The sequence below is a fragment of the Chelonoidis abingdonii genome, chromosome 19 (genome assembly GCF_003597395.2).
Source record: "Chelonoidis abingdonii isolate Lonesome George chromosome 19, CheloAbing_2.0, whole genome shotgun sequence".
Classification (NCBI taxonomy): domain Eukaryota; kingdom Metazoa; phylum Chordata; order Testudines; family Testudinidae; genus Chelonoidis; species Chelonoidis abingdonii.
Window position 1 is genome coordinate 10,645,873 of NC_133787.1, and position 10,471 is coordinate 10,656,343.

Below are 10,471 nucleotides of genomic sequence, written 5' to 3' on the forward strand. Positions count from 1 at the left end.
CCCAACCCCAACCTTAAATATCTTTGTTTTGTTTAGGATGCTGTAATTCATATGAGTTGACAGAAAATGTTCATAACTGAAGCTCACTGCACTAACAATGTCCAGTTAAAATTCCGACAGACTCAGAATTTCTCTCTGTTTGCATCCTAGAGTACAGAGAGTTCTGTTTCTCTGGAAATGATGACATACAAACATTCCTGTTAAGAATCTTGACCAATCCTGAAGCTATTGGGTGTAGCTTTTAAACCAGATTAGTCCAGTTTTTGTATGACACTGTATTGCTTTTAGATGAGACAATTAAGATCCTGATCTCTTTTTGCAAGAATAGGCCTATTACCCAATTGTAATTTGGCAAAGACGTGGTGCTAACTGCTGGTAAAATTCTCGCCCTCTGAAATTCTGTTTTCAAAAGTGATGTGGGCATATCCATATAGGAACCTGTGTCATTAAAACCTTTGAACCTTAAATTGACTTTCAATGAGATTTTTAAGGCATTTAGGTGAAAAAGGATGCAGTTATGTGCCTAGTAAGATTTTCAGAAGCACCAAGATACCCAAAATGAAAGTTAGGTGCTTAGGAGCTTTTAAAAATCCCGATGGGGGTGGGGTGTTAATCTCTGTCTTTACATGCTGATACCTTTAAAAATCTGACAAATTAGTTTAAGGATTTTGACAGTTACACGCGTGTGCTGTACATTTGGCTTAAAAATATAGTACATACAGTAACAACGGCTTTACCTGAGAAGTTGCTTCAAAGTCTAAATTAACATAACAGACTACAACATTGTGCCATGGGCTTTACACAGGCAAGCACAGGTCCTGTCCCAAAGAGAAGCTAAGGTTTACCCAAAGAGCCTAATTTTGTTTGAAAATTACTCTATCTATAGTAGGGTAACTGTCAGGTCCAGTAAAAATGGATCCTGGCTCCTCTCAAAGTAATATGGTGACACCCTTTGGCTATATAGCTCAATTCAATCTGAAAATGAATGAGACCGTTAAAGCTGACAATGCAGATTATTCAGTTGATTTAAAAATACATATTATCCTATAACGCCTTCTACTCATTTTAAATGAAAATTTTTATTCACAAACAAAAGTCTCTAAATGGGATCAGGGTCTGAACATCAGAGTGGCGAGTTGTTCTCAATATGTTGGTTCATTGTATTAGTATTTTCGTACTGGTTCTTATGCCCTAATCTCTAAGATTTGACCCTTTTGGGTTGCTGACACCATTCTAATAAACTTCTTTTGGGGAAGTGTTTGCTATTCACATTAGTTGCTACTGTGCAACACCTAGAGGTGATTGCCCACTGTCAGCCACAGAACATATGCTTACATTGAATGCAGATTGCCCTTTAATGAAAATATGTATATTTCATACAAAATACCCATTCCCAGGAGGTGCCAAACACCTACAGCTCCTCTTGAGGTTCCAGCTGGGGAATTGGACAGTCTCTATTGGAGCTGATCTTTTTTTCACCGGGACTGATCTGTAGTAATAAAATTACGGGATGCCACAAGCTGCTTTGTGGCCATTTGAGCAAGTGCTTTTTTTTATGGAGGCTGCTTTCTTGTACTCCAGAGTATACTTCATTTGTACAACAACAAAACCCCAAGTTTCTAACTCTTGCAGAAATAACTGTCTTCCTAGAAACAACACTGCCTTGCCTATTAGGTACAGTAGTTTTTTGGAAACTGCTTAAGGCTTTGTCTACACAAATTTGCAATGGTTTAATTAAATTGGTGTATTTAAATTGATACAGTTGAACCAGCAAAAAAGGTAGTATGGATACTTATTTTGTTTTAGCTTGACATGAGTAGGAACAAGTTTAGGATTAAACCAAGATAAGCCACTGTTAGACCCAAATAAGCATCCACATAGAGATTTGCATTGCTTTAACTTAACAGGTCTAAGGCCTGTTTACATCGTTTTTGTACAGCATTAAATGCACTAGCTGACAAACAGATACAGTTAGAGCAACACATGCTCCTGTGGTGCACACAGTTGTAGGGCCATAAAGGGGCTTAAATCAGTATAGCTCATTTCCCTAAATCTAGCTATACCCAGATAAGCTCCTGTTTCTAAACCAATATAGTTAAGCCTTAGCCAAAACAAATAATGTTGCGTAATCCCTATCAGTCTCTGCTTCTAAACTGAGCGCCTTTTGGTGGAGGGGATGTGCAAAGAGCAGAGCTAATAGTTTGCCCACAAGGAGGAGCTGACAGTGACGCTGAGCAGCCTGGAAAGTCATCACTTGCTGTCTGCTTTTCAGCGATTACAAACGGGGGGGTGAGACTGTGGTGCTCCTCTGTGCTTATCAGCTGGTGTAAGGCTCCCTAAGCCAGAATGTGAAGCCGGGTATGTTTGTGAGCCATAAAAGAAGCAGAGTTATTTGCTGTCGATGTGAAACCAAAAGTAACCAGTGCCAGGCTCTTGCTGTTGTATCCAATCCAGTGGAATGTGGATCTTGCTTCTTTTTCATTGTCCAAAGAAGGTAACCGGCACCAAGGATACATTTGCCATACAGAAGAAAGAGCTACAAAGCTCTGTCCTGCTCACTTGTGAGTTTTGTTCAGACAGCAGGGGAAATGGCTGAGTGGATTTTATACTTATATGCAGTGAGTGCCATTTACATAAGGATGCTTACTGCACCCTGTTTTAGCTTAACTGTACTGTTTGCCATATTCCTAGAGTATTTGCAGAAGTCATTTAAAATTGCTAAATTATAATGTGCATTGACTATCCATTTACATGATGTCTTAAGAACATCATTAAGAAAAGAGTGAAGCGGCGGGGATTTGATACTAGCCTTCAACTACCTGAAGGAGGGTTCCAAAACGGATGGAGCTCAGCTGTTCTCAGTGGTGGCAGATGACAGAACAAGAAGCAATGGGGGAGGTCTAGGTTGGATATTAGGAAACACTATTTCACTAGGAGGGTGGTGAAGCACTGGAACAGGTTACCTAGGTAGGTAGTGGAATCTCCATTCTTAGAAGTTTTTAAGGCTCAGCTTGACAAAGCCCTGGCTGGGATGATTTAGTGTGTATTGGTCCTGCTTTGAGCAGGGGGTTGGACTAGAAGACCTCCGAGGTCTATTCCAACCCTAATCATCTATGATTCTGTGATCATAAGACTAACATGTCAACATTGTGCAGTATAATCCCAGTGAATTAATTGTGGCTTGAGCAGTTCATAAAATCAGAAAGTTCATACAACTGAACATCTGAGAATTACAGTAGGTCTGGTGGACGTACACTGCATCACTTGCTTCTTGTCCTTCAAAGTGATTTCCAATAGGTTGAAAATATTGGGAATGCCAACTTGTTCTTCATTGACATCAGTTTCATTGTGTGACTTCTGTCCACACTGGGAAAAATGTTTTTTATAACTTGTTGTTCTTAAGATTGGTGTTCAGAAAACTGAGTTTCTTCTACTACATAATAATTGCATATTTTGTCACAATACTAAGCCTATAAATGATCTTCCATGTATTTTAGTCAACCTTATTTCAGTATCTAAATATTTTCTTTCAAAAGGTAGTGTTACATGGGAAAATGTTGTATCAAATGACATTAGAATTGTTTGGTCAAGTATTTAAAATTGCTGTTGTATCTATCTTTATAAAGTACTGGAATAATGTCTATGTGGACAGTAAGATGTTACTTTCCTTTAAAGTATTTTTGTTTTGAGAGCTAAGTGTATTGTCAGTTAGCAATCTTAAATGGGTTTTGAAACTTGCGTGGTTTTTTTTTTTTCAGACTCTTGACTTCTTCTTTTAAATAGATAGTAGACAGAGTAGGTAAGTTATTTCCTCTAGAGCTCTCTTGGGCTTGACAGCTTATCTTTCTCATCAGCAGAAGTTGGTCCAGTAAAAGATATTACGTCACCTCACCCATCGTGTCACTTAACTCTGTGGCATTTCTCTGTCTGTAATGTGGTAACTTTGAACACACCATCTTATCAATTCCAAAATTTCAGGGAACTGTTTTAGGCATCCTTGACCAGAACTGCGTTGTTTATTGGTGACAACGAGAAAACCAAAACATGGAAATGGGGAACATACAGAGCCCCTGGCATCTGGTTAGCAGAGTTATCTATTGTGATTGACTGTGGACCAAAGAACCAGTTGCTGGCAGACATTAACCCATTTCAGCATAACAGTAGTCCCCATTTTAGTTCTGCTCATCCTCCCTATGGACTCCCAGACAGATACAAAAGAAATGAGAATGGGGAGTGGGGGTGGAGTGAAGGAGGGCACAGAGCCTCTTGCATGTGAGGGGAAAGTGTGAGGGAAGGGGAAATTGGGGGCATACTGTGCCCATGACATAGAGGAAATATGGGGCACAGCAAGCAGGGTCGGCTTTAGGAAGTGCAGGGCCCAATTCGAACAGTTTCGATGGGGCCCCGGCAGGGAAGACCAAAAAAAAAAAAAACCACGTTAAAAACACACACTTGGGGCTTGTACTCACTGGGCGGTGCTCCAAGTCTTCGGCAGAACTTTGGTGGCAGGTCCTTCACTCGCTCCAGATCATCGGCGGCACTGAAGGACCAGCTGCTGAAGCGCCACCGAAGACCCAGAACAAGCGAAGGACCCACCGCCTAAGTGCCGTGGAAGACCCAGAGCGCCACCAGGTGAGCAAAAATTAAAAAGACACCTCTAGCCAGGGAAGAGATTCTCACTGGGCGCGGGGCCCTCTTAGGCTCGGGGCCCGATTCGGGGGAATTGGTGGAATTGGCCTAAAGCCGGCCCTGACAGCAAGCCCCTGGCATGTGGGGCACACAGAGCTTGCATGCTGAAGGGGTGCAAAGTGGAATGAGTGGGCACACAGAACTCCTGGCCAGGGGGAGAATAAGGGACCCTGGAATGGGGGAAGAGGGACATAGGGGCACAAAGAGTGTCTGGCGTGAGTGGCGGAATGGGGAACAGTGGTATGGTTGAAGGGGTGAATGGGGGGCAACACAGCTGCTGGCATATTGTGGAGAGGGGAATGGTGAACATTGGCATGGGCAGTGTGGGGGAATTGGGAACAAAAAGAACCCCTGCAGTAGACGGGGGTGGGAGGGCGACACACAGGGACGCTAGCTTGGGGTGGGAAATGGAAGAATGCAAAGCACCCATGCTTTATGCAGTGCATTTGGCTAAAAGAAGCAACAAAGTTTGCACCTCTCCAATAGTATGAGCAATTGGGAATATTTTCAGCCCATGAAAGCTTATGTCCAAATAAATATGTTAGTCTCTGAGGTGCCACAAGAACTCCTCGTTGTTTTTGCTGATACAGACTAACATGGCTGCCGCTCTGAAACTTGTTTTTCCTGAACACTCACGTACTTGTTGTTCAAAGCATTTTGGTTTGTGTTCCAGGAAAGCAACGCTGACAAAGTGCTAAAAGAGAAGATCTGTGAACAAAGGAAAAGCTCTCCCCAGGCCCTATGGGTAGGGCCAAATTCCCCCATGATGTAACTCCCCTGAAGTGAGTAGTGTTAAACCCAGGATAGCTTTGTCCCATAACATGTGGTTAGACTCAGTGCTTTGTGGGTAGCCATCAGGCTGTTGTGGTCATAACTTTACTCACTGAAGATGAAATGCAGAAGGAAACACGTGTGAAAAAGATGATTTGTCTAAAACTGAGGAAACCTGAGAAATTTGGAGTCCATATTTCCACTCTATCCTCTCTTCTGATAGGAATGACTATATTAAAGCTTTGTTTCTTTCAGGGCTATCATGGGAGAGATGGAATCTCTTTTGAGTTTGGTTTATTAAAGGAAATATTACCCAGGACTTCGACATTTCTGCATGTGTGTGGGCGGACGTGATAGCAGACAAATGAGCCAACTTTGGAGTGTGAGGAGATGAAAAATCTGAGGCAACATAGAACAGAGCAGCAAGAATGCTATGGCAATGCTGGCAACAAAGGACCAGCCAAGGGGGGAGATTCTGTGAGAGCTTTAATTCCACAAGGGGTTGTAAGTTTCTCCCCATTACAAGCATGGGGTTAACAAGGGATAGTTTTAAAAAAAGAAAACAGAATTGTTTTTGCAGAGTTGTAGTTTAAGGGCTGTGGAATCTGGCCAGTCTTCTATGAATTAGTTAGTTATAACCACAGCAGAGCCTGCCTAGGCTTGATTTACTGGCAAGTACTTCCAGCAAAAGCCAACATTCCTAGTGGCATTAGATGAACTTGGGTCAGGGGATCAATGGGGTGAAGCACCACAACCCCCACTCTGCTAAGGAGGCTCACTTGACACCTCTCCCAGACAACCCTCAGCCAGTGAAGCTCTCTTGGAGGCCTGCCTGAATTCTGCTGTCCTTCACCTAATGCGCCTCCCCACTGGTCCCCTCCTCCCTCTGGTGAAGATCACAGTGAATGCTTCCAGTCCAGTGCAGTTGATTCAGGGGTTCTGAATGTCTGTACCCATAGAGTTGATCTGGTCTGTGGAGTTCTGTATGGCAACTTTTCTGATCATTCTTCTCACGACTAGAGTACGTTCTTGTCATTAACGCTAATAAATTGATAAGGGGTGAGAGCAGAGGAGTCACACCAAACTTTGGTCCATAAAGACCTTCGAGCCTTGCCTCATATGGGCGGATCCTATAATAAGCAGAGCACTCCCTGTGAGAGATAATTGGTAAGTTTATGACTTAGTCATGGGTATTTTTAGCAAAAGTCATAGACAGGTCATGGGCAATAAACAAAAATTCATGGCCATGACTGTCCATGACCTTTACTATAAATACTCCTGACTAAAACTTAGCTGGGGGGGCCTAGAGTTGCCAGGTGTCCAGTTTTCGACTGGAACACTCAGTCAAAAAGGGACCCTGGCAGCTCTGGTGAGCACTGCTAACCAGGTTGTAAAAAGTCCAGTTGGCAGGGCTGGCAGGCTCCCTACCTGGCTCCGTGTGGCTCTCCGGAAGCTGTAAAATGTCCCTAGCCTTGTAGGTGGAGGGCTGGCCAGGGGGCTCTGCGTGCTGCTCCTGACCTCGCCCCGAGTGCCAGCTCCACAGCTCCCATTGGTCAGGAATTGTGGCCAATGGGAGCTGTGGGACTGTGCCTGTGGGAGGAGGCAGTGCGCAGAGCCACCTGGCTGTGCCTCAGCCTAGGAGCTGGCGGGCCATGGCAGCCGCTTCCGGGAGGCGTCTGAGACAAGCACCGCCTGGAGCCCGCACCCCCTCCCATGCCCCAACCCCCCCTCTCAGCCTTGACCCCTCTCCTGCACCCTATTCCCCACTCACTCCACTCCCTCCCCTCTCTTTCCCCCCCCCGTCACTCTCTTTATCTCCACCCATACTTATTTTCACTGGGCTGGGGCAGGGCATTAGGGGCCGGGATGGGGAGGGCATCGGCTGGGTGTGCGGGCTCTGGTATGGGGCCAGGGATGAGGTGTTTGAGGTGTGGGAGGGGGCTCAGGGCTGGGAATGGGGCTGAAGGGATTGGGGTTTTATGGGGGGGGTATGGGCTCTGGGATGTGGCTGGGGAATGAAGGGTTTAGGGTGCAGTACGAGGCTCAGGGCTGGGGCAGGAGGTTGAGATGCAGGAGGAGTTGTGGGCTCTGGCAGGAAGTTTGGTTATGGGGGAGGGGGCTCAGGGCTGGGGCAGAGGGCTGTGGTGTAGGTAGTGCTTACCTCATGCGTCCAGACATGTGCCTGCGCTCCTAGGCGGAAGCCCGACCAGACAGTTCTGCGCACTGCCCCCAGTCGCAGGCACCCCCCCCCCAGCTCCCATTGATCATGGTTCCCGGACAATGAGAGCTGTGGAGCTGGTGCTCGGAGTGGCATGCTGGACACTTCTGTGAGCTGCGTAGAGCCAGGGCAGGTAGGGAGCCTGCCTTAGCCCTGCTGTGCCGCTATCCAGCCTTTTGATGGCCCATCAGCTGTACTGACCAGAGCCACCATGGCCCCTTTTTGACAGGGCATTCTGGTAGAAAAACTGAAGCCTGGCAACCCTATGCTTGGGCGGTCCTGGGGTCAGCCAAACTGGCTGCAGCAGAAGTCATGGAGGTCATGGAAAGTCTCAGAACCTGTGACTTCCGTGACAGACACAGAACCTTAATTATTGGTACACAGAATCTCCCAGGACCTGGTGCATAGACTCATACTATTTCTAAAACAGCTACCTGTATGGGGCTGGGTAGGTAAGGCAATCTGTGGCCCTAGGCACACCATGATATAGCCCCCCTCCCCCGATGCCTGCCCCACCGACCTACACTTGGAGTGGAGGTGGCAGGTGGCCCCTGTCTACCTAAAGAGCAGCAGCAAGGGGGTCCCTCCCCACTTGGGGCAGCAGAGATCCTTCTTCCCTTTGGCATTAGGTGGCCCCAGTGCTGACCCCAGCAGATGGGGTGCATCTGTTTGCTTCATTTGTTCAAGCATTTTCCTTATTAAAATGTAAACTTGGATTCTAATACGTTTGCACAACTCCAGAAGCTGGGACTCTGGTTACGGTACAGGCCCGTTGTGCCTGTCTTAATCTGCCTCGTACCTGTACAATCTGCAGATTGCTTGTGGTGCTTAGTGTGGGATAGGTAAGAGCGGTAATTGCCCATGTGCTGTGGCTACAATTGAAACTTTCAATACTGAAATGTGCTTGATAGCGGAGATGATTCATCTCTTTAAAGGGCTAAGACAGATATCCCCAAACTGTGGGGCACGCCCCCCTGGGGGGCATGGAGGAACGTTTGGGGGAGTGTGGCGGAACCTGGCCCAGCCCCCACGGGCTCTGCCACCAGCTCTCCCATGGCCAGAGCCCGGGCTCCTGGCTGCGGCTCTGCTCCCAACTCCAGCCTCAACTTGGTCCCTAGTCTTGGCCCCCGACCATGATCCAGGTGCAGCTTCCGCTCCTGATTCAGCCTCTGGCTGCAGATCCAACCCCAGCTAAGGCTTTGCTCCCAGCCCTAGCCGCCCTGGTCCTGGCCCCAGCCTTAGCCCCAACCATGGTTCCATTCAGGACCCCAGACCTGTCCCCAGCTGCGGCCCCAGCCTCAGCCTCCTTAACCCCATCCGCTCCCCTTCCCCAGAGCTGTGACCCCTCTGCCAGCCCCTGCTGCGGGTGGAGTGGGGGGCACAGACAAGGGGGGGCACAACCCTGAAAAGTTTGGGGATCACTGGGCTAAAAGGCATGCCTGGAGTTCATTGCAGAGGCTGTGCACGCTCTCCAGGTGTATAAAGTTGAATCGAGAATACCCAGGGTTTGAGACTTAATTCACCGATTGTAGCGATTGACAAAATATAGCACAGTTCAGAATCTCTGTTTATATTTTCTCTCATGGCTTAAAAATATGCGTGGTCTAAATCAAGCACTATAAACAGATCAAATTATTTTCTCCTAAAACTCACTGCTCTGGCTTTTAGGTTAGAAGCACTTTTCAAAACCGAGCTGGTGTCTCATGGAGGTTAACTTGATCCTTTGTTCTGACTGACTAAATCAGGCACAAGGCATAAATACTTCCCCTCAGCCCAGACTTGCTGGTGAGGGAGATGCTGGCCTCCCAAGGGCCTACAGAGCTGGGGCTTGATCAAGGGAGGTACTGAGTGCCCTGGATAAATGCTCATTTCATTGGCAGCTGAGGGTGCTCAGGACCACATAGCGTTGCCAACAGACCCTTAGTTTTTCATCTCTGTACAAGAAGATCGGGAATTGCTGAGTGCTGCAAAATGCAGTAAGAAATCCCCCTGGTGAATGTAGGTGAATACTGTACGTTAATGATAATATTGGGAGGAGGGATGGGGTGGGGTGCAAAGAGAACAGTTCCTTATTTTTGAAATACAATGTTGGCAACCCTCAAAAACTGCTTTTTGGCTTTTAAGAATTGGGCTTTTGTTGAAGATCAAAGTAAAGCTGGGAAACACATCCTTCTGCATCTCATGGGAACACTCACTAGGTGAGAAACTGCCACTGTGCTCTCTAAAACAGGAAGAAATGTCATAAACAGACCCTGGGGTGGCTTGCACTGGTGCAAAAAGCATGGCAGAGTGATCTCGCTCTAGTATGATTCCCCAATGGTGCCAGAGAGGCCTGTGTACTTGGTCACGGGCTGATACAACTCAGTATTTTAAAAGAGGAGACACTGTTTTTGTACTTTAGCTGCACAGGAGTGTCAGAAACGGATATTCAATTAAAAGGTAATCAAATATAAAAAAGACCAGACTGATTTGCACAGAACATGGTTAAGTTATCAACTTTTTTGTGACTCAGCTATTGCTGTCATTCACCCTTACACTCCTAACTCAGGGTTTGTCTACACAGGGGCACTCAGGAAAATTAATCCAAATTAGCTAAGGGCGTAGATTAAAAATGGATTAGTTTAACTGCATTAAACTACGGTGCAGACACTTTTGTTCAGAATTAAAGTGGCCTTGAATTAAGCTAAATCTAGTTAAGGCCACTTTAATTCTGAATGAGAGTGTCCACACAAGGGATTAATGCAGTTAAACTAAGGGTTTATCTACACTGTGCCACAGGGTACGTCTACACTA

The 10,471-nt window shown here is 46.3% G+C and overlaps 1 protein-coding gene across 6 annotated transcripts in view; it reads left to right on the forward strand.

Moving 5' to 3' along the window:
• The first annotated feature begins 2,198 nt into the window (after positions 1–2,198).
• Positions 2,199–10,471, forward strand: part of LOC116820824 (dipeptidase 2-like) — a 41,287-nt gene continuing 33,014 nt past the window's right edge. For 2 of the 6 annotated variants that reach the window (XM_075073686.1, XM_075073688.1), the window contains exons 1-2: positions 2,199–2,618; positions 5,363–5,434. The gene's annotated coding sequence lies outside the window, so the exon portion shown is untranslated. The remainder of the gene's footprint in view (positions 2,619–5,362; positions 5,435–10,471) is intronic. The other 4 variants (XM_075073685.1, XM_075073687.1, XM_075073690.1 and 1 more) reach the window with 4 other exon arrangements.